The sequence below is a fragment of the Pogoniulus pusillus genome, chromosome 11 (genome assembly GCF_015220805.1).
Source record: "Pogoniulus pusillus isolate bPogPus1 chromosome 11, bPogPus1.pri, whole genome shotgun sequence".
Taxonomy (NCBI): Eukaryota; Metazoa; Chordata; class Aves; order Piciformes; family Lybiidae; genus Pogoniulus; species Pogoniulus pusillus.
In genome coordinates, this window is record NC_087274.1 from 20,433,817 (window position 1) to 20,458,577 (window position 24,761).

Below are 24,761 nucleotides of genomic sequence, written 5' to 3' on the forward strand. Positions count from 1 at the left end.
AGACTACCTCATACTCCTCTCTCTGTGCTGATCAGTATCACCTTCACAGCTGTGGGACCAGGTAGATTGTTTTGCAGGATGCTTTTAGAGTAGTAGATATTCCACTGAATGAGACATGTCAGTCCAGAATGAATTATAGCAGGTTTCTGTCCAAATGCCCAGATGATTTCTAAATTAAAAATTTTGAAGAGCTATTAACCCAGGACATAAAGCAGAACCTTTGGGATTCGGGATAAAAATTAGGAGGGGAAATGAAAAGCATCAATTTTCTCATCATTTAACAGAAGAGCACTTATTAACCATGAGGATTTTCTCCAAATGAATGTAAACAGTTCATGTCCTTGCAATCACTGAATTTCAGGCTGAGGCAGCAAACTATTAAGCTAGCTCACAGTGTGCATCCCTGAACAACTACAATGCCAGAGTATGAAGGAAGGCCAGCAACTGATGAAAATGGGAATAAAATTTCAAAAGACTGTAAAGATTGAAAAGGCCTGAGGTGAGCAATGAGGTGAGGGAGCAAACCAGAAAGAACCCTAGCCTAATAAACACTTTAAAAAGTAATAAAAATAAAGCAGCCACAGGAAAATGAAAGCCTCAGAAGCACAGAAACTGCAAAGAGTAAAAACAAGTAAAATGCACACACTTGTGTCTTTGATGCTGCTGAGAGGGCTTAAACTTCAACACTGAAGATGACATTCTCAACAACACTGCCAAAATATGTTTAGAAGGGATGCTTTGTTATAAACTAGCACTGTTAAATTTATGCTATTATGCCCCACTTTTTCTCTGGGCCAGAGTTTTCCATTGTGTTCAGCAACAATGCAACAGCACATCCACTGGAATTGTCTGCTGAGTTTTCAAACTTATTCTGCTAAACTTTGGAGTTTAGCCCATTTTAAGTTATCCAGACAGCTCAAGCCCCTTTTACAGCTGCTGTTCCAGGAAAAGAAATGAGATTTTTCTAACCATTATTCTGATTTCAGTTGCACTGAAAACGTCAGTCACAGTATGTGTTAGTATAACTACCTGAGATATCTGTCTAGTGTTCTGTTGCTTTTTTCCAGGAAGCATGTTTTTAATCCTCCACAAATAATTAATAAACAATTAACCAATGGGTTTCTCACTCAAAATCTATCTTAAGTTCGCTTCAGGCTTCACCCTCCAGTAGAATTGTACCTGATATCAGATATTATCTCTACGTTTATAAGGTATAATAAACTACATCATCCCCAATGTTTTATGCATGAAATGCTACAGACTAACAAGAGAGATCAAGATTAGTTATTATCATCATGCAAAAATTATTACAGTTTCTTCAACCTTAACTTAAAAGGGCAATTTCTGCTTAAAAACAAAATCCTTTTTCCTCATTAGTAATGACATTTCAGGTTTACACAAACTAAAACCATGACTATTACAGCGAGTATTACCAAAAAACATATTCCACTTGGCCTTAATCGCTTGGGTCATGTGGAAGACATAAACCAGATTATGAAATAAAATGAGTTCAGTTTTCACTTAGATGAGAATGTATTTCCTACATCAGAAAAGTTTATTTTACATGCTGTATTAGCTGTTTAAATAGACTCAGTGCATATACTGTAATGAATCCACATATAATACACTGAGGAATTAAAGGCTCAGAGTACTGGAATTAAAGGTTCCATTATTTTTCAGGTAATTTATTTTGCATCACCGTATTATAAGATTGAGGACAGATGCTTTGGCCCTTTGCCTCAACTGTGCAGACGGTTCACCTTATTTGTAGGAGTATTTCCCATAAATCCAACAAGTCCCAAGGGGATAGTTAAACATGCACATAATATTGCCGGATCAGGGCCCTCATCTTGATTTGCTGTGCTCACTGGATGCAATTTCTTTCCTGTTGCTGTTAGACTCCTCCTTTGTTAATCACCTTTCCAGATGATTGTTCCAGCTTTCCAAGTCCATCTCTGTAGGGGACCACATATACACCTAGCAGGTAACTCCTACCTATCTCAACCTCTAAGCTTGATGTTTCACTGAATCCAGCATAGTTCTCTACCTGGAACTCACTTTCCCTGAAACCCTCCTTCTGACCTCACCTTGTTCAATTGTTTCTAGTCATATATAAGACATAGACAAGGCTTTTGACAGTATTGTATTTATAAAGAGATCATACAAAGGAAGATTTCAGCAGCTTTTAGAAACAGTGGTATCCTTGTTTATCTTCTTACTTTATCAAGACTTTTCAAAGCCCTTTTAATGACCCTGACAGCTTATTACTCTGGCTTGTTTGGGAGTCCAGGGAGTCTAGAGGGTAGGAAATAAAAAAGAATTAAAAGAGTTGCATGCTATTTCTAATCCAGTTCTCCCGTGCATACAGTGCTTCCCTTCCTTAAGCAAGCAATTCCATGCTTAATAGGTTTTCTGGCCACTTCTAAGGACAATATTACTGCAAGTAACGGAGAGATGCATTGTGTATATTCTGTCTGTGCGCTATGAGCATTTCATACATCATTTAATTGTTACAAAGTCTCAACAAGGTCAATGCATTTTTCTTAAAGTCAAGAAACTTTTTTTAATCCTGGCTTATGGATCCAAAGTGTTTGCAGAGCAGTCCATTTGGAAAGTGTCAGAGAATTCATTTTTATTGCACTGCATTGACATCACAGTCACATACTTTTCACTTAGTAAATGAATAAGAAAGAATTAAATTTGTTTTAACCTTGGCAATGTCTGTAGTATTTCTGGTTACGTAAATCAGCCACTGACTGCCATCCTTTGATGCAATATTAAACTGAGGCCATGAATATTTATGGGCATTTAATTTTCCAAATAGCTCTGCTCACAAACATAATGTAACAGTCCCTGTGTCATGGCTGTGTTCGAACAGGACTGTTGCCTCGATTTAACTTCTGAATTCCAACAAACTGTGTGGTTTGTCATACCTGTATTTTACCCCCAAGATTAATGCATTTCATCTATGAATCATATTACCATTGTTGTATCAACTCACAAAGCCTACACTTAAGATTTACTCAGATAGAATCAGTAAGTCATTTGAAGACAAGTCATAAGTTTCCACTAAGCACTACCCAAACTGGTTTACCCCTAGAAAAGTAAGGAGTTATGGAAAGTAAACAATGCTGGTTAGCAGGGTTTATAAAGATGAACATGTTGACCATTCTTTTACTTTTAAAGTAAAAGAGCAGAACTAAGTGAAGTTCATTGAGTAGCCAGGTGTCACTCCTGGATAAATGCAAGCTATAGCAGACGACAAAGGGACCCTGTTCATTTGTTTGTTTTTCTAACAGAGAAAAATAGAGAAAGAACAAGCTTAGGTTGTAGGTTTGTCCTGAAAGTTGTTGGCAACTAAAAATATTTCTGTTTCTGTACCATCTTTCCAAAACAACTCTTTTTATAGGTAAATTTTTTTAATTAACTATTGATGAATACCGAGGTGAATGTTTTAGACCACTAACATCCCCAGGTGCTGTCAAACAACTACTCCGGTTCTGAGACCAGAGTTCAGTTTTCATGCTACACTGGGTGTGGGATGCTCAGGCTTAGAGAATTCATATTTCCTCAGAATTTGATAAAAGATTTCAAGATTATCGAGGCCAACCAAGCAAAGAATCCCAGGAGTATTAAAGGTAAATCATTTGGTTCTTTTTTTCTTGCACTGAAATAATGGTCTGATTTTCAGAAAAGTTGAATATGTACCTCTTTGCAACTTCTGAAAGTATTTTGATTTAGGAGACTACGTTAAAACAGACTCCATTTAGTATTCTAGACACTTTGATATATGTTTTTCTTCTTCCAGTCTTCAGGCAAAACTATTGTTTCATCAACCTATACCTTAAATCCGTGTTCTCTCTGGTAAAACAATTCACCTATATCTTTTATTTCAGATTTTTTTTCATGATTTATCATTATAAGAAAAATATAGATTCTATTAGACAGAGGAAATAGATCTTGAAATTAGATTGGAATCGTATCTCTTAAAATGATGACACAACAAAATCTTCCCTAGACAGATAGCTAAAGGGCTTACAGCTAAGTTTACAGATTCTTTAAAGATGCAAGTGTGCCTGCAGTCCAGACAACATAGGAGATAGTGAATAAGAAAAGCAGATACCAGTTCTGCTCAGAGCCTAGGTTTGGTAGGTACACTGTATATATGACTTGGAGCAATTGAATAACGAAAACAAAGGCATCAGCATTTCGACTGAAACAAAGCTGGCTGCAGAAGTAAGCATCACAGTCTTTTTATATCATGCAACTCTAATATTCCACAAAGAAACAAATTAGCATTCCTAAGCTGCTCCTCCCCAGTAGATACTAAGGCTTAGGATTTATTGATTATAACCATGCAAAGGAGAAGTACATTTTGCCGCGTGCCCAGCAGTCTTAGTTATGATTGATCCAGTCTGGGGTACATATTGAAGGTTTATCTTTGGCTACAGATCCAATCTGCATTTCCTCTTTGTATTGGGATACTTGCCCCACAGTCCAGACAAAGCCAATATCAGCACTTCCTGAAAATAAAGCTATTTCTTTTCTTTCTATTCAAAATTGCAAAGTTTTACAAAGAACTACTAAGCACATTTGCCAAGAGGAGATCTTTGACAGCAACCATCTTTCATCTTATAGGAAAAGGTATATTGGAAGTGTATGTTAAAGCTAAACAAATTCAAAATAAAGTGCTTCTTGTCCCAGGGGTATTTATCCTTTGGAATGGCCTAGATAGGGAAGCAACAATTTCTTTATTATCTGAAAGTCTTCCCTAAACACTAAACATCTTTCCTAAAGATAAACTTTCTCACAGACACAGCTCGCATTGCTGTTTACATGGAGGTTTTCTATCATCTGTGCAATTCCAGGTTGATTCCAAGTGTATTGTATCTATTGTATAATATTGTAATATTACATTTATTGTATAATATTATGTATTCTTTCTATAATAATAGAACACAACAGATTTTGAATGAGTTCTTAAGCTTTTGTTGTTTGGGGTATGTTGTTTCCTTTGTCCAAAAGATCAGTGTGTCTTTTTTTCAACTTCTTTCCCCAGTAGATATTAGCAGAAACCCCAAAGTTATAAAAAGTGCTACAACAAATGATTTTTTTTTTTTTCTCTTGGCTGAAATATAACAACATCAGCAAATCAGCTTTGGGAGTGAAAACCTACATGGAGAACTGGGAAAGAGTGAAAATGTCATGTTAAAAATTTTCCATGGTGCTCGAGTGTTCTCTGCCAGCAAAAGGCCATGAGCACTCTAGTGGACAATGAAAGGGCTGAGTGCTCACAAAGAGGATTTTTTACAAATTATTCTATCGAGTCTAGGTTTCCTGAAGAAGCCTTTTATCCAAACATTTCCTTGGGCCAATCTATTGTAATGTACTTAATCTAACTTGTTTGTGGTCTGTGAGAAATGCAGAACATTAATCACGTCTCCTTTTAGTTTTCTCTGCAATTATATGAAGCTTGGTTTTGCTCTCTCACACACCATTGTAAATCAGAAGTAAATGTACTGAATTAGGTGGAATCCACTGGAACAAACTAGTATAAGTGAAGAATCAGGTTCTTTATACTTTAATTCATTGTTCTTGTTTTCGTTCCTTTCCTGCCCCTCATCATTATTTTAGCACGGAGGTAACTAAGGTCAGTATATTTTGCTTTCAGCCTTGATCATGGTTACATCTTCGCTATATTTATAGTGATTGAGACAGATCAAAGAACTCTAAATCAGCTGCAGAAATAGCTAAAGCTTGCTTAAACAACAGCTGAGAAACACTTTGCACGCACCATTTGACCTAACCTCAACTCTGCCCTCATGATGGATGAAGAAATGCAGCTTTCTGGCTGAACAACAAAAGTACTGGGAAACATTTACCAGCACAAGTTATGATGGTAGATGGAGTACCATGCTCATTTATGAAACCTCAGACTTTCCAAAATATTCTGTCTCAAGCAGACAGCAAATATAGAAATTATCAAGTCAAAAATGAATGGATTTTTTTTTTTCCTAGAAATTGCAGATGACAACTGAAAAGAACTGATTAGCTAGAACTGCTACCATAGCTCCAGAAACTCTCAAGTGCTTCTAGACAATCATGTTTTAAGGTCACTTTATGCCACAAGAGATGCTCTTATCCACATACACATTTCAAAAAACCAAGCAAACATTGAGGTGAAATGTTTCCCTGACATTTTGGACTCAGTGAAATCATTACACAGGGCAAATGGTGGAGTCAGATCACAGCATGTTCACTCATAGCATGTCAATAAAAATAATTAGATGATGCAGGCTGAGCTATGGGTTCTTCTTTTAATCCTGCATTACTACTTAAAGTAGTTACTTATAGATAGGGGAAAATCACCCTTTGGCTAGCCTTCATTCCAGATGCATGTGCTAGTAATCTTGCATTTAAATATTTGACTGCTGTGATATTCATATATTTCAGAAGCTACTCCCTCATGTACTGTCATAAGTCAAAGCACAGAGTCTTCAAGGAGCCTCAAAAGTCTACTGCAAATTCTCAATAAAATTCCCTGGGGAGTATTCTTGGCTTTCAGGAATATTTCTGTATGTTATATGTCTCAGGATACATTTAGCATCATACATAGATTTTTTTTATTCAAATCCTAATAGTTCTACAAAATTTAGCAATACAAGGATGAGATGACAGCCTGAAGTATCAGTTTCCCTTATTTCTCAGATTAACATTAAGATTTTGAAAAAGTATCTGCTCCTAAGTAGAACATCCATTGTCTGTGAATAGTTTCTACATTTGTAACAAGTGTCTCAGAAGTGCAAAAGTCAAATAGATATTCCTTCACAAAGAGATGTTCCAACTGTTCAGATCCGAATACATTTAAAGCAGGGACTTGACATTGTTAGAGCTATATCATCCAACAGGCAAATGAAAAGCTTCTTCTAGAGTGATAGCAGTTGGCACTTTTTATATGTATAGTTGCAATTCCATGATTAAAGAGGGATTATAGTAAATTATTCAAATGTTGTCCTCCCATCAAATGTTCAGAACATTAATATATTTCAAATGCTAAGTAGTTGCAAGTGCTTGGGATGTTAAATAGCTCATTAAAGGAAATGAGTGAGGTCATCTGAGTATTGTTAATTGTGGGATGGGGATAGAATCATAGAATCAACCAGGTTGGAAGAGACCTCCAAGATCATCCAGGCCAACCTAGCACCCAGCCCTATTCAGTCAACTAGACCATGGCACTAAGTGCCTCATCCAGGCTTCTCTTGAACACCTCCAGGGACAGTGACTCCACCACCTCCCTGAGCAGCCCATTCCAACGGCAAATCACTCTCTCTGTGAAGAACTTCCTCCTAACATCCAGCCTACACTTCCCCTGGCATAACTTGAGACTGTGTCCCCTTGTTCTGTTGCTGGTTGTCTGGGAGAAGAGACCAACCCCCACCTGGCTACCCCCCACCTGGCTACAACCTCCCTTCAGGTAGCTGTAGACAACAATGAGGTCACCCCTGAGCCTCCTCTTCTCCAGGCTGCACACCCCCAGCTCCCTTAGCCTCTCCTCATAGAGTTTGTGTTCCAGGCCTTTCACCAGCTTTGTCACCCTTCTCTGGACACATTCCAGCCCCTCAACATCTCTCTTGAATTGAGGAGCCCAGAACTGGAGACAGTACTCAAGGTGTGGCCTGACCAGTGTTGAGTACAGGGGAAGGATAACCTCTCTCATCCTGCTGGCCACACTGTTCCAGATACAGCCCAGACTTGCGTCTTCAGATGACTGTTCTTCACTTATTGGACATAATCCTGAGTAGGGTTGGTTGAGCACCTTCTACTCATGTAGTTTACTGAAAGCTGAAGAATAACAAGCAATCACAAGCCCAGGAGTGATTTGCAGGAGAGTCTATTCTGGTTAGACATGTTTTCTCTAGACTTGCCTCCTCCAGGACCTGTTCTGTGTTGCTTGCAAAAATGTCAGAAACAATCAAATGCACTCAGTTGCAGCGTTTTCCACAAATAATATTTGAAATACCTTGCACTCCTGTCATAAAGTACATATGGCTCAAGAAAGACAATTTGAAAGCTTTAAGTTAAACTCTGTGACAGTTTTCCAGTTGCTGACAACTCACTCTTTGCAGGTACTGCTAGCTGCCTGGTAAAGACCCTGAAAGGCTCTGGAATATTTCTGAAAGATCTCCAGCAGCCAGACTGGGTCACTTTCATGAGTGGTCGGTTCTGCTGATATATGTGAACCAGTGAGAGCAAAAAAGCACAGCCTGGGCTATAGGAAACACTTGACATAGTCAGTAGAAATTGGGGTAGCTGGCACACACTGAGCATCCAGCTGTTCTGTGCTGGTCTCTCATGTTTATCACAGCAGTTAACGCAAAGCCAGTTCAGGAAACATAGGCTGCAGTCACTGCAACATAGGTGTAACCACAAAAGGTAGTGCTCTTCATAAATTTCATGCTATTGAAAAAAAAATCCCCAGTCCTCACTCTAATAGGTTAAGAGTAGACAGCATAGGAACAGCAGCTTGCCTTGAACGCAGTATAGACAGTGTGTTGAAAACATGCTAGTAATATGGTTCTGAGTATTTCTCTTCAATAACAGCTCTGATGACTCACTGGCAGCATAACTATATTCTGCAATGGGAACACAAACCATGAATGGACAGAAAGCTGGGAGTTTTAAAGGCACTATTCAAAATTTGAGCAATTAAAAGAATCATTACCAAAAAATCCTTCAGGTGTACTCAACAGAAAAGAAACTGCTGGTGTTGCAGTATTTTCCTTCACGAAAATACTATGAACACTTAAGTGTTCTTTTTGGTATTCATTAAAATCGTTCATAAAATATTTGTGTATCAGCTAAGGGAAATCTCATACAGAAATTAAATTCAGCACTGCTGAAGATTAAGAAGATTTTTTTGTTGTTTTTTTTTTTCAAACAGACAGGAATCCACAGATGCATGGAAGTGACATATCCTGAACTATATGCCACAGAAAAGGATCCAGCAGGGAAATGTAGAAACCAAATGTGAAATTTCTCCCACAAATGAGAGAATGGAAAAAAGAGCACAACTGTATTAGCATCTTTTGTGGCAGTCAGGGGAAGGGCAGGGGGGTAAGAGAAATACTCTTCAAGTTGGTTTCACTCAAAACTGATTTTCAGACACAAGACTGGTGAGATTTGAGCTTGCAAAGCTGTGACCCTCAGTATGAGTATAATGATGTGTTTCATAATATTAGCAGTATAATGAATGAAATGTAGTAAAGCTTAAATGACAAATCAGAACCTATATGCCAAAAACCACATCATACAGTGGGACACAATTAAGGAAACAGTCTTTACTGGTATAGGAAAATACAACAGTATGCAAAAGGGCTGCAGAAGAGCTGTACCTGACACACAACCAGGGGCATCTAAATAACTGCTTGAAATAGCAGTTTTGTTTCTTCCTACTTCTTAAGGATTTATTGTGACATTTCTGGAGCAATTCACTCAACATTCCCACTGTTGCAGAGAGTGATCCACAGCTTCTGAAATCCAGACAGATTCAGATTGCCTTCATCACCAAGCAGTTGCTCACTTGTTTCTATGTCCAAACTGTTTGTACAAACCTTTGATGAACTTTGATTTTTCTGTTACAGAACATCCGCTAACATTTTTCAGCCACTGTTTATAGAATTCTTTAAAGGTCAAGTATGATTCTGCTGAAATGCATCATGTCATCATTTGATGTTGATCACAGAATATTAACCCTTTAATTTTGATTTTCTTTGGTATAACTGCAAGGAACATAAGACTACTGAAGGAACGACTTTCTTCTTTTCTCTCAAAGTGAGGATTATTTTGATAGGTATATGTCATAGGCTGCGATACCATAGTATCAGAGAGACGGGGGAAAGCAAGCTTGATACAAGCCAATCCAAATCCAATCCAAATCCAAATCCAATCCATTTATTGCACCCCAAGCACGGGGTTATATACTTTTTTTATCAGAAGGGTGCATAGGAAGGTTACAAACCATCTCAGATTCTGATTGGTTACATCACCTGTGTTAGGACTACACACTACTTGGCATAGACATTCTTCATATTCTCTCAACAACACATATATTGTGCCTGGCAATTCTAAGTCAGCAGAGATAGGCAAAAACCACAGACTCCAGCCTTACACTTGTTTACATTCGCTACACTATTCTCTAAGATCATTCCAACCTTCCACTTTAACTTCACACTTACTGAACTCTCTCCTGTCCATGGCTGGACAATAGCTGCACCACAGTCACACAATTCTACAAAATCACTGCATTTAATATCACTATATCCAACAGATATATTGGTGGAAAATTCCTGCATGAAAACCCCGTGCAAGAACCCAGAGTCTGTTAGATTCCAGCAGGCAGCAGCCTAGTACTATTTTATCTTTAGTAATTTCCCTGGTTCCTGGGAATTGGCTCATTATTTTATATTTTGGCACACAAATACAGACTGGAACATTTCATGGAGATAACTCTTGAACCAGAGTTGAAGACTAGTTTCTGTATTCCTGGCAGAGGTCTGTCTAAACACTCTAGTCATTTCCCAAAGTGCTGAAACACCCGTTTAGAATGACATTAGATACTAGCTCACATGAGCATGATAACTTGGTTTACAAAGCCAAACGTGTCTTTCTGAGATCAGAGATCTGTTATGATATCACTCAGATATTCTGACCAACTTCTTATTCCAGCAAACCAACTCAAAAGGTTAGCTAATCAAACCTGAATCTGACATCAAAACCTGAAACTATTTCACAACAACATTTGATTGGAGGATAAATGGAACTGCTTAATATCTCTTTTCTTTTTTAACCTCACAACAAGTGAATCCACACATTTCATAGCCACTTGCTCTAGTTGTTACAATAGACACAAAAGACTTTCAGATTTTTTTCCCAAGGTATTTTACAGCCAAAATCTAACTTGTTTAGAGAATTCATTCTTCTCAAACCCGAAGTACTGAGTCATTCTCCAACACAACATGTAAAGTGACTTACTGTGCATCTGGTCCAGATCCCAACATCATCTCACCAGGACTGCTCCAGTTAGTACTTCAACAATATTGTTGGAAGGCCTGTTACACGCTGAAAAAAAAGATCAAGTAAAGTAAATTAAGAGCATGTGATAGCAGCTGCTATCTCAGTTGCATACTCAACAGAACATGAAAAGAAGTACAAGAAATACAGTAGAAATGTTAGCAAAGCACAAGTTACATTTGTAAACAGAGATTTTTCTCTGAAGGTATGCTTATTTCCATTGTTTGTTAGCATAAACTGGGGTAGCTCTGTGGACCTCCATCTAGCACATATACCTTGACAGATAAATTAATTTATCACCCAGATTTCTACTATAAAACAAACAAAATTGTCATGAAAAGAACAAAAAATAAGTTGGTTGTTACTACTTGGTTAAAAATTTCAAGACCCTTCTGGAAAGAGTTTGAGTATTTCTATATATGTCAAAAACTTTATATATAATTTCTGTTTACACTGTGGACCAAAGTTTTTCCCTTAGATAAAGTCAAAGTAGAAATGGATAGACCAAAAGTCAAAGTCAAGAACAAAAGGCACTGAAAGTACACATTAGTTTGCACTAGGATGTTTCCCCAGTTCCTCTGAAAGGAAAGAGCTTCAGCCCTGTCAAATGATGATCAGCTACAACAGCAGAATATTGTCAGTAGAGAGAGCACCAGGAGCTCTGTTACTGCAAACACTCAAATGGTGGTTAGCCCCTGGAAATAGCCTAGAAGGATGAGAATTGCTTCATGCAGAAAACTATGCACAACTTAAACTTTGGCATTTCAATGATCTGGCCAATGTCATAATTGCAGAAAAATAAATCCATATAAATCACACATCAGCAGAATTAAGGAGATTGTCATGAACAGCAGGCATCGAAGTTTGCAAATGGTAGGAAAATGCTGTCCAAGGCAAAGTATCAGGATCTTAATTACTATGACAAGGGTTGCAACAAAGCTAGAGCATGTTAAAAACAAATCAAATTAGCAAAGCTCTTGTAAGACCATATACAGATTGTTTACATGGTTCTTTAAGTATCATTCATAGGGCATCTTTTTCACTCTACTGCATTTTTCCATTGTGCTGAGATCTTCTCAGCTGCTGTTTTAATAGGGTTAAGGTTAAGCTTACTTTCATCACTGATCTATAATTAGGATGGTTGTTATTCTGTGGTTTCCTAGAGCCATATGGTTATCTAATGCTGGCAAGACCTGCAGTGCTTCACATTCTGTATATTGCTTCCTGTCTGGCTTCTGGTTTCCTCATTTTCTGCAGCATTTCATGGGTTGTCTATATAAGGAAGGAAAAGGAAATCAAGGTCTGTGTTTATTGTGCTTCCTGGAGATTAATATTCCCCTGTGAATAGGTTTGAAAAGATTTCAGCCATGCTTGTCTTGTTTTTTCTGCAAAAGTATATACCCTAAGAGCCACAAGGAAAACTGTTCAAACTTGCTTCTGTGTATTTGTCAGAACACTATTTGTTTTATTTTACTGAGCTGCACCAGGGGAGTACCAGTTAACTTTCTTCAACTGATACTGCCACTATAAAACCAGATGATTTTTTTTCTTCTTTTATTTTCCAGTTATTTTGTTGTTGTTGTTTCCAGCACTACTCAGAAGAAGTTAGGCATAGAAAGGTATGGAGCGGGCAGGCAGGTGATAAGCCCCATCATGGTGATTCAGTGTTTAGTAACCCAGTGGTTTGGCTTTTAAAGAGCAACTCACCACAGATTTTGACATTCTGTCCTCTGCCAAGGCTGGCAAGGCTTTGAACTGAGAGAGCAGAGATTTTCGTATTGGTCTTTCTTCCCCCCAGAACGCCACAACTGCAGACATTTTATAATAAATTTTCTGTTTCTTAGAAATGAGCTTTTCTCATTTTGCTCTAATGCTCTGTTTCACTTCCTGCTTCCTTTGGGTCCAGTTTTTATTGTTTTAGTGCTGCAGTTTCAGTGCCAATGTCAACTTAAAGACAGGAGCATTTCCAGTTTATGACAGGTCTGACAGTCATTCTTCCAGTGCTTCTAGCTGGAGGCTGAACCAGTGGGCCAGCCCAGATGTTTTTGCAATGAAAGCATTGACTGCAGAAAGAAAACAGACATCTTGGACATTAACAGGAGCCTGGAAAGCAAACACCTCACATGAGAAATAGCCCAGAAAATGACACCATTACAGAACACAAACTGTTCCATGGTATCTCAGAGAAGGAAGAACCAGCACAAGCCATGCACAAGACTCAAACATTTTGGATTTGGTAGCCATGTGAAATTGCACAATGAAGTTGAAGATTGGATGGAATATGAAAGTAGAATGGAAACGGGGGCAACCCGAAGTGGAAATTACAGCAGGTAGAATACCTTTTGCTAGACATTAGACTGGATGTGCAGCTAGATAATCTGCCATCAGGTTTTGATTCACTGACTCAAATAAATAAGCTTTTGATTCATTATGAAAAGAAGATAAATTTATAGGACTGCATTAAACACTTTCTGCTTGCCAGATTTTTGCACAATTCTCATCTAGAGAATTTTCAAAGGAGAGTAGCAGAAGTTAGTTCCCACTGAATTTTAGTGAACTATGACTTTGTATAATCTCATTCCAAAAAATCCCCTCTACAGCACAGAACTCAGCTATTTTGAGCCTTTTGTCCATATTGCTTGTATTTTAAGGAAGATTGATTGGCATAAGCATACAGAGCAACCATGACCTACAGTACAGAGCTTCTCTCCACCACTCCCAAAAGCACAGTAATTTAGATATGAGTTTTAGGTACTTCTTTGCTTCACCTCCTACCCCATAGTGGAGTACCAGGTAATTCAGTTCTCCTTGCAACTAGAGCAGTATTACTGTTTCAGTCTTACAAATGGAGAACTCAGGAACAGAGAGATTAAGGCTTATATTCTCAGCACAGGCTGAGACGTCTGGCTGTTGGCATTACAATTTTTGAGGACTTGAGTTATCCAAGGCCACACAGGATGTCTTTCAAGGCAGAAAGAAAGTGAATTTGGTCTTCTAACTTCCAGGTTAGAATCTTTACCTTTTATCCATCTTCCTTCTTAAGTCTTGACTTTAAGGTCAAAAATATTAACAGTTAAGAGATGCAAAGCAGGGTAATAATAATGCTACATGTCACAAAGCAGATTTTGTCCACACAATGAGAGTAGACTTTGAGAATTGTTTTGCCTGTAGAATAAACACTGTGCAGAATGGATTTCATCTCCCCAGATTTCACATAAAAAGAGCCCATGTAACAGCCCATCCAGCAGAAACATATTTTTAACACGAAAAATAAAAGCAAGCTCTTAAAAATCAGTATGTCCACATCAAAACACAGTAAATCAAAATTAGATATAATTTCTTATTGAAGCCAAAGGATTTCACCTCTTTATAAAAATGTGCTGGCTGAGAATATTATGGCTGTTGATAACAAGGACAGTGAACAATAAGTAATAAAATGCTCCAACAGATTAACAGACAAGGACCTAATGGTCTCTTCCAATCCTGATGATACTGTGATACTGTGTGATACATTTAGTAATAACCTAACAAATACACCACACAGCAGCGTCTGTGAGGAAAACAAAGGAAAATTCCAGTTGTGTAGGTTTCCAATCAATAATCAGCTTGCTGCTTCTGTAGCAGATACCTTAAATGGAGATTAGAATGATGTAGATTACAGCACCACTGCCACTAAACTCACCTTTACTTTCATTTGAACAGAACAAGTTTTATTGCTTCTGAAAAGCTGCTGAAGATGCTGCAAATTACTGAGCGCCATCTACTGTTGCCTTAGCTCTTGCTACAGCGCCAGCTCTGGGAGCTGCCCGATGCGATCAAAAATGTACTCAAGCAACTGCAGCAGAAACACAACTATTTCAAAACTGCGGGGTATCTGCTCCAAAAATCAGTTCTCGTTTTCCACAACAGAAAGAGTTTTTCAAGCGTTAAAAGGCAGAGCCACTAATTAGAGATTAAAATAATTAGAACTTAACTTTAGGAATAGAGTCAGTCTTCCTTCACTGAATCACAGAATGTCAGGGGCTGGAAGGGACCTCGAAAGCTCATCCAATCTAACCACCCTGCCAGAGCAAGATCACTTATAGCATATCACAAAGGAACATGTCCAGGCGGGTTTTGAATATCTCCAGAGAAGGACACTCCACAACCCCCCTTGGGCAGCCTGTTCCAGTGTTCTGTCACCCTCACAGTGACAGCAAAAAAATCCTCCTTACGTTTACATGAAATTTCCTATGTCTCAGCTTCCACCCATTGGCCCTTGTCCTGCCATCAGACACCACCAAGCAGAAGCTGGCTCTATCCTCCTGGCACTCACCTTTACATATTTATAAGCATTGATGAAGTCACCTCTCAGCCTCTTGTTCTCCAAGCTAAAGAGCCCCAACTCCCTCAATCTCTCATCATAAGAGGAGGGACTTAACCATCTTTGTGGCTCTGTGCTGGACTTTCTTAAGCAGTTCTATGTCCCCCTTTGTTCCAAATATTTTGGTGAGAAGATAATACAGATCCTTAAACCTTTCCTTATCACTAAATGAATTACAATATTAGTTACTGGCTACCCTTGGAAAAAAAATAAGCAAATAGACACAACAAACCAATAAAACACATAAATGTAGCCTACCAGATATTAAGCTATCGATGGCTGTGTTCTACTGATTATGAACATCCAGGGTTTTTTCTATTCTATTTATAAAGAGCTAACATCTTATTTACCTAGGGAGACCACAACTTTCAGGCAGGCCCCTGCCCTGCTGAATTACAGATTTACAAGCAGTTTTTCTTCAAGTTGCCATGCACTGCCATAAGGAGACAGATCAGGCAAATATCAAGATTCATAACTACATGGACCAATTCCCCATGCTTTTGCATCTGTAGTTTCCTCTTCCCGCACTCATGCTTGCAAGTATGAGATTCTATGCCTGGGTCAGGGGTGCTCCCAAGCACAAATATAGGCTGGGTGAGGCATGGCTCAAGACTGGTCTTGAGAAGAACTTGGGGGTGTCAGCTGATAAAAAACTCAACATGAACCGCAATGTGTGCTTGCAGCCCAGAAGGCTCTCTCATTAGAGCCCATCTGGATTACTACATCTAGTTCTGGGGCCCCCAGCACAAGAGGGACATGGAACTGCTGGAGAAGGTCCAGAGAAGGGCCATGAAGATGATCAGGGGACTGGGGCACCTCTGCTTTGGGGACAGGCTGAGAGAGTTTGAGCTGTTTAGCCTGGAGAAAAGAAGGCTCCAGGGAGACCTCAGAGCAGTCTTCCAATAACTGAAGGGGGCCTATGAGAAAACCAGAAAGGGACTTTTTTTGCAAGAATTGTAGTGATAGGGCAAGAGGGTAGATTTAGACTGGATATTAGGAAGAAATTCTTAACAATGAGGATGGTTAAGACAGCGGAACAGGTTGCCCAGGGAGGTCATGAATGCTCCCTCCCTGAAGTATTCAAAGCCAGGCTAGATAAGGCCTTGAGTGACTTGTTCTAGTACAAGGTGTTGCTGCCATGGCAGAGGATTGGAACAAGATGATCTTTAAGGTCCCTTCCAACCTAAACTATTCTGTGAATCTATGAATTATTTATAAAATTGCTGTCTCTACTCAGGAAGTGAGAAGGAAACAAAGGAGGTGCCACTAGGCTTAGTGGACATTCAAGCTGCCATTTGCCCATCTATTCTATCAGCTCAATATCACTTTAATGATCTACATAGCTAGAAAACAATCTGTGGTGATCAGCATTCACTGCCCTGTGCTCTTTGGCTCAAAAGTGAGTAAAACCTGGAAAATGGCATGTTACAAAAAGAAAAAGACATGAAAAATTATACTGTGTCCTAGAAATACACTTTCATCACTTCTCACGTCCCATGTCAGGGCAGGTTTTGTTTCTTGCCCTAAAGTTGAGGTATCTCACAGCTCATAGTCTTAGCTCTAAAGTTAATAGAGAGGTTCACCAGCTTTTGAGTATAATGTGTTTGGTTTGGTGGTTGGTTGGTTTGTTTTCATTGAGGAAATTCACAAGCACTATACTCAAATACCTTTGAGTATACTTAAGAATTCAGGTGGAGTATTAGCTTTCCACAGGCTGACAACACAAAAGCGTGTTGTCTCAAGTTCTAGTGCTCTATCACTTAAGGCCAACAGAGTGAGGAACAGCAACAGGAACTACAAAATGTCCTGCTGTAAGAACTGTATTGCAAAGTATAGATAAACATACTGACATGAAAAGGAGTCAGGAGAAGGCTGAAAGAAAATAAGTTAACATTTTTCTCTGAAAATGAAAGATATTGTAGAAAACCTGGATCCCAGTTCTTCAGTTCAGCCCAGGAAGTTTCTCCATAGCAGTTTTGCAGGGAAGAGCCTGCATACACTCTACAGTGGAGCACAGTGTGGGTGCAGTGAGAGCTGTAAAGCTCACACAGATGATACAGCAGTGACAGCGTGGAATGGCTGAGAGGCAGTCCTTAACAGCTCAGAGCCACACAGACAGGTTCACGCTAGTCTATGCAGGCCAGCAGCACTACCTAACAATGACTTGTGGTGGTTTATGTCCCTCTGCATTAGGGCCCGTTCATTGTACATGATGGCCACTCAGTCATTCAGTTCCACAGCATTCCAGTCTTGCTTTTGAGAATGGGAACTGCAGAGTTTTATGAGGGGGGGAATAGCAGAGTTTGTGTTACCCTGCAATCTCTAACACTTCATTTTAAGGCATAACACAATTGACAATATTCAAGCTGAGCTTTTGACTGTAACTCTGAATTTAGACTTCAAGATGGGTAATTTTTCAACCATCACTTTGCATGAATACAAGTTTTATGTATGAAATAGAAAGCACACAATGCAGTATTACAGTCCCCAAGCCTGAAGTGTTCATGACTCAGACCTCCCATGAGCTATGACTAATCTAGAAACTAATGTGTTTTTTTTTTACTTTTATAAGTACAAATAATTTAGTTTTTTCCATCTACCTTTGGAATTATCAGGAGATTAATCAGGACGCAGCATGATTCTGCCTTTGGCTTTTGCATTGGACAGAAAATTCCCAGAAGGGTTCTATACTGGCTGAGATCCTAGACAGCTGGAACCTGAGAGACTCCAAAGAGTGAGCAAGGGTAATTTCAACTTCCATGATGACCTCCTGATCTTTCAGCTTTGCCTAGACAGATGGCTAAGATAAGGACAGGTAGGAAAAGGGGTCCTTAACAGTTGGGAGCTATTATGACTCCAGGGCATCATGAGACACAGCAGTGGCTACTGGCCAGTAATGGTTGAAGCTGTGAAAGGCAGGACTAATTGGAGCGTAGAAGGAAGGCCACTACAGCTCCCTAACTCTGCATCAACATCTTCAGAGTCTTGGCAGATGTCAAGTGAAGAATGAACCACAATGGGATCTTGAGAACCATTTCAAATTCCAGAATCTCAGTGGAGGTCATCTGACTTCAGACTGGCCTACTGATTTCCTACATTAGCCTACCCATTTAAAAGCACTGAATTTGCTGCTGTCACCACATGCAATTGTTGAGCAGTGTAAAGACTGTGGATTATTGATTTCCCTGGAACTCCTCAAATTCAGATTTTTTTTTTTTAATTGTGGGAGACATTGAAGACATCAGAGAATCCCAGTCTGAACAGAGATTTTTCGGTAGAAGAAATGAAAGACTGCATTATTTACCCAGCTTCATGCAGAGGACCAGATATTTCTCAGATTGGAGATATTTCAACACAGAAGTTGAGATGCCTATGTTTGATATCTTTTAATGTACTTATTTTAAACCAAAGCTGAAACAGACTTATGGCTATTGCCAAAGACCTTTGTCAGATACCAGACAACTGAATGCTCATCAAGCAAGATAAATACAATCTGTTTCCCAACAGATGAGATGTACTGAGTGTATAGAGAGGGAAAATTGTTCAGTGGTGTATCATCTTGCTAACAGAATCTCACCAGTTCAAGTCCTGAGAGTCAAGCTTTTCAAAGGGCCATGAAGAATCAGTTCCTCTAAGTCCAAAGTGTTCGGAAGTTCAGAGTGATCACTGGAATCTCACTCTTGTCACCTTTTGTAGGTTTGGCCATTCTTTATGCAAATCTGTCATCACCTCCACAACTTCTGTATAGTAAGAATTTCCTTTGCTTGCACCTCTGAATTAAGATGTGGAGCTTTATTTTGAAATATCATCTTAGGGTATATTAAAAATATATTTGCTGGAAAATCTAAAAAGAAATACATGAAACCTCTCTGAACAAATCATATCCATGCAATATCTTTTAACTAATTTTGTGCGTACTGCAGAAGTCTCTGCCTGATTACTTCAGACTTCACTTCTTGACTCCATAAAAGTCATCAGTCTGTGGCAAAACTTATTCTAGGGAGCCAAAACTATGCACCTGCATAAAGAATGGAAAAGTTAACCCCACTAGATAGTTCTTAGAATTTCCTGGGCTCTAACCCAAATAGCAATTGCAAAATGACCAATGTAGCTGTAGGCAGGGCTCAAATTCCAAATAAGTGATGAGATTTTGAACACCATGTCTCCTTTGGATCCCTAACACCTCCACAAGCTGCAAAATGATGGAGCTACTACATCTGTAAGTGAATAGAGCAATTTGTATTCAGAACTAGTTTAATATGTAATACTGATTCATCAAAAATAGAAATCCTCTGAAAGCTTAGACATTGCCTGGTCTATGGATCTTTATGAATTATAGCATTTAATGTGTCTCATTTTATGCAATGGAATGAGATTGACTAAAAGAGCTTGCCATTTTCAGGGACAGTAATAATACTGCTTATGTATTATTTTTATTCACATAGCACATCTAGGATGAGTTTGTACTCAGAACAATTAAAATAGAGGCTGCAATAAGATACTGAAGCTCTCTGTTAATTAAGAATTCTTAATTTCTTCTGCAGGAAATGACTGAGAAAGTAGAGCAAAATATGAAACAACCCAACTTATTGAAGAATTCTGCAAAGGGTCTTCAGCCAGGTTTCTTTTTTTTGAGGCATGTTTCTCCTCTTCTGAAAGCTGAAAATGTGCCCAACTCTGCAGCTGCAGTAACAATGGTAAATGCTTTTGTATATGAGGACTCGTTCTGCTCATCTGTAAGTGATGCATAGCACATACGTAATTTAGTTCTCCTTGGTGGGTTGTTAAGTGTTGAGAGTGAACTTAGGAAATGTAGTCACAAAGGCAAAAGCTTCATTTGCCTAATAGAAAAAAGCAGGTCTTTTGACTTGCATCTTGGCTGGTTCCCCTCAGGCTATCGATCAACTATCCCCATCCTCGCTTGGATTCGTGTCAGTTAGTCAGACTATGGCAGGTTGAGATGCTTACATGCTCTAGCCACAATCCCCAAAGCAGACTCTATAGGAGAAATGTGAAGACTCAACTGCTGAAGAGCCTAAAGAGTGGGAATTCAACTGGTCCCCGTGTGACAACATGACATGTCTGCAGCCCTTCTCCCATACAGCAGCTACAGGAACTGGAGAAAACTTGAAGCCTAACTTCATTACACAACCTGTGATGAAGGGGGTGTTACACTTTCTTTTTATCTAACACCAGGACTGCTTTACAGACAGATTATAGTGCACTGGAAAAACATTGCAGCACAGGCATAAGTTCTATCTGCCAAACCACATGCTTCAAACCATGTGGCTTATACTAGCCACAGAGAAGAGAAACAAGTTATGCAGAGCCAACGCGGCTACAAAGTAGGGATGGGAAGTACTTGTCAGGTATGCAATAATCACAGCATCACAAAAATCAGAAAATACACATTCCACAGCGAGAGATATTAATGGGAAGCTGTAGACCCTTTAAACTATTTGCTGCCTCTGCAAAAGTAACAAGTCATATTTTGCCACAGCATTTTTACAGAGGGCTTTTTATGCCTTAGACATGTCAGCTACTTACCGCCCTCCTTCTGTAGCTGTGCTAGCAGAGAACTGTAGGAAATTTGATGCTGATTATGCAAAACTCCTACAATAATGCAGAAGGTTTTCAATAAAGACTATACTCAATCTTTAGCCAAAACAGGTCTCATACTGTATTGTGCTGGTTTGAGGCTAATTGGAATATTTTAACGAGAAAAGTTAGATTATAGGCTGTTAAAAGAAAACAATGGTGATGTCTACTTCACTCATAGGTTCACTGAGATGTATAAAAGTGAGAACACAAACATAGATAAGAGTAGGAGAGTCTCTGTCAGAGTTGGTGTCTGTGCTTTTCTCCTTGGGCTTTTGCTGCGTAGCTCAACTAATTCTGCTTCTAATGCCCCCTTGCTGATCCTCCAAACTCAACTTTGCACATAAGGCAGACTCTGGGATAAGGTATAGGGGTGGGAAGAAGGTGGAAGGGTAGATGGGAGCCCTTCCTGAGGACTGTGATTTCTGGAAGAGATGCTGTGTTTCTCTATTACCTTTAACTTGTATATTTCAGTATATAGCTGCATACATTTGTAATATATTGTAAATATCTGCTTACATATTATACTAAACTGTAAATATAAAGCTTCATTCCTTAATTTCCAACCAGCTGAGTCTAGTCTGCGTGATTTCAAAAGAGTGAGGGGGCAGGTAACTCCCAAACCATCACATGTAGCCAGTGTTCCTATCCTCCCCCACGAATTATTTCAGAGCTTTTATATTCCCTTGGATTTCATTGTGTACCTTTTGAAACCAGTTGCTTTTATTCAATCTTCAGTGTTGGATTTTGTTAAATATCAGACCTTCCAAGGTAAACCATGAACACCTAAAGCTTAACAGTTATGAATCTTGAGGGTTAATTTACCATGGATGTGTAAGGAATTTTTTCCTCTCCTCCTTTTTCTTAAAAAAAAAAAAAAGGGGGGGGGGGGTGGGGTGAAGGAAAAAAAAAAGAAGTTATGTAGAGAAGAAAAGTAATTACATATAGGGATAAAACTTATAGAAAGTATCTTCCCAGACAAATAAAATTACATTATCAAAAAAAATTAAATTTGTTGTACTTTCAAAATAAGTATTTCATTTCAAATGGGAAAAGTCAAGTGCTTTGAAAATATTTCCTTATCTCTCCCATTCTCTCATTTGGAGAGGATGTGAAATACAAGGAGCAAAGACAAGAAATTAAGAAGATAAAAATGCAGGACATGACCTGATCTTTCAAGGTCAGGCTTTAAAAAGAAAACTTCTGCTTCTGCTTATATTTCTTGTTCAAAATGTAATTTCATAACAAAAGTACTTTCATAATGAAAGGTAATTTCATTAAAATGCATGATTTCATCCTTATCCAAACATTTGAGTCAATTTATTCAATTTGTCCTTCAAGAGTCTGCATAGAAATGGGGTGGGGGGAGAGGAGTGGGCATAAAAAAAGGGGGGGGGAGAGGAAAAAAACCCCAAATAGTCTTTTTTTGTCAGCCAGCTGTAAAATCATTGGAAACAGTATCTTTAGCATAAACAAGTATTATATTTCCCTTAGTGGTGGTATGTAAAGACAAGGTGCATCCTGCCTTCCAGATTACTTGCTCACCTTTTTCCTTTAGAATTTCTGCTGCTTGCTATCTGCCCCATTCCCTAAAAACCTAACTGGTGTAATGGGAAGCATTACAAATGGTCAGTTCTCTGAGCAGCAGCAGCAGCCCCTGTAGGATCCCTTAGCCTTCTGGATATATTGCTTCAAATCTAGTTTCAAAAACCCAAAGTGTTAACATAAGCCAAACTTTCAGGATTTTGCAGTTCATCCGGCGTTCCTATGTCTCATTAAACGCTGGCCTTGGGTCCAAAACATCATTCTTTGTTGGAAAAGACCAAATGAGTGAAAAAATCAACAAAAAAGCCACCCAACAAAACAAAACCCAACCACTGTCTGATCTTCACTATTGCATCAGTTCCTCCCAGCAAATCTTTTTTCAAGAGAAGACGGCAATTGCCCTGTTGTACAGTCTGCTCAATCCTAGTAGATTTCAACAGAGATTTGCAAGGAGGGTTCCTCAATGAAAGCTCAACAAATTCAGAAGTCCAAATGGGATATACTTTCCAATTAAGGATTAGCATACCTAGCATGAGGTTGTCAATTTCAATTTGTGTGGCTGAAACTGAAATGTCAACCCACTTGCCATCTGGTTTGTACATATCTAGTCTGGAAAGCAGCAACAAGACAGCTGAAAGACTGCTACCATGGAAACAGTACACATACAATACAATGTTATCTAGAGAGCTCTTAAATCCTTACAAAATATTGTACTAGTCCCCTTGTCATTTAGGTTTGCTTCTTGGGAGAAGATTTAATTTGAAATGTAGTACATACAAGCAAGCTCTAGAAGAAAAATATTTTTTCCAGGACCTGAAATAAAAATATCTTAATGCTTTTAGTCCAAAGGTGTGGGGAAAAAAAAAAAAAACACACAAACAAACCAATTACTACCTTAGCCAAGAGAATTTGTTAGATTAATTTCATTGGGAAGAGAACATTCATATGCATTTCATTTAATAGCAGTAAAAGAACAATTTCTAAGAAAGAATTGCCGATGTTTCTACCAAGAAAGGAAGTTTGTCTATGTTGTGATATATGTATATGGCATAGGTCATAATGCCCTAACCTGGGCCAAATCTTGTAGTAATTCATTTTGATCACAGAATCAACTAGGTTGGAAAAGACCTCCTCCAAGATCATCCAGTCCAACCTATACCCAGCCCTATCCAGTCAACTAGACCATGGCACTGAGTGCCTCATCCAGGCTTTTCTTGAACATCTCCAGGGATGGTGACTCCACCACCTCCCTGGGCAGCCCATTCCAATGGCAAATCACTCTCTCTGTGAAGAACTTCCTCCTAACATCCAGCCTATACCTCCCCCTGCACAACTTGATCACTATGTCTCCTTGTTCTGTTGCTAGTTGCCTGGGAGAAGAGACCAACCTCCTCACTGTTGACCTCTATACATCATAATGCCCAGCACCCAGAATCATTTCAAGAGATGCTAGGAACTCAGAGATATCAAAGAAATTAAGAATGGAAGGGAAGGATTGATAGATTTTAGATACTTGAGAATTAGAAGGAAGCAAAGCAGATAGGTGTCTTTCTGAGAAGCATGCAGACTTTATCCAAATAAAGTGCTCTGCTGTGCTTCTCCCAAGTGTAAGATATTAATGAACTAAGCAAGTAATTTCATGGATTGAAGGCTTCACTGGGGATTTGGACAGGAAATAGATTATCAATCACAGATGAAAGATGTTGCAGAGAGAAATCCAATAGCAATAATTAAGACAGGATCATACCCTGGAAATAGAATTCATAGCTGACTTTGGAAAGACTAGGCAGAAATTGGAAGGATATTTTCCCTTCGTGGGAGATTCTTAAGCATTAACTAACAAGATTAGGACCTAACTGTTTGGATTTTATTGAACAATACAAAAATCCACTGTAGTCCATGAAAATTCATCACAAAACCCTCAGCCCTGCATTATTAGAGAAGCTGAAGTTACATATTCAAGTAGCTACAAGACCACCCTGCAAAAGATCACAGAGTGTATAACAGACATTGAAGTTGCTGGGTAAGAGCAGATAATAGAACCTTGTCCCTCACTACCAGAACTCAGAAACCAAGAGCCTGGACTATCCAAAATAAAGTGCAAAGGACTTATAAAAATGTAAAACACCTATTTGCCCTAGCTAAAGCCTGCAAGGAATTAGCATTCATATGCTCAGAAAATTCC

At 38.8% G+C, this 24,761-nt stretch overlaps 1 long non-coding RNA gene across 2 annotated transcripts in view; it reads right to left on the reverse strand.

Moving 5' to 3' along the window:
- The window catches only part of LOC135179762 (uncharacterized), a 220,740-nt gene that overhangs the window by 114,603 nt on the left and 81,376 nt on the right, over positions 1-24,761 (reverse strand). Inside the window, exons 3-4 of one of the 2 annotated variants that reach the window (XR_010304113.1) lie at positions 11,032-11,118; positions 1,702-2,295 (exon numbers count right to left, since the gene is read on the reverse strand). This is a non-coding gene — a long non-coding RNA (uncharacterized LOC135179762). Of the gene's footprint in view, positions 1-1,701; positions 2,296-11,031; positions 11,119-24,761 lie in introns of those variants that run through there. The other variant, XR_010304114.1, reaches the window with a different exon arrangement.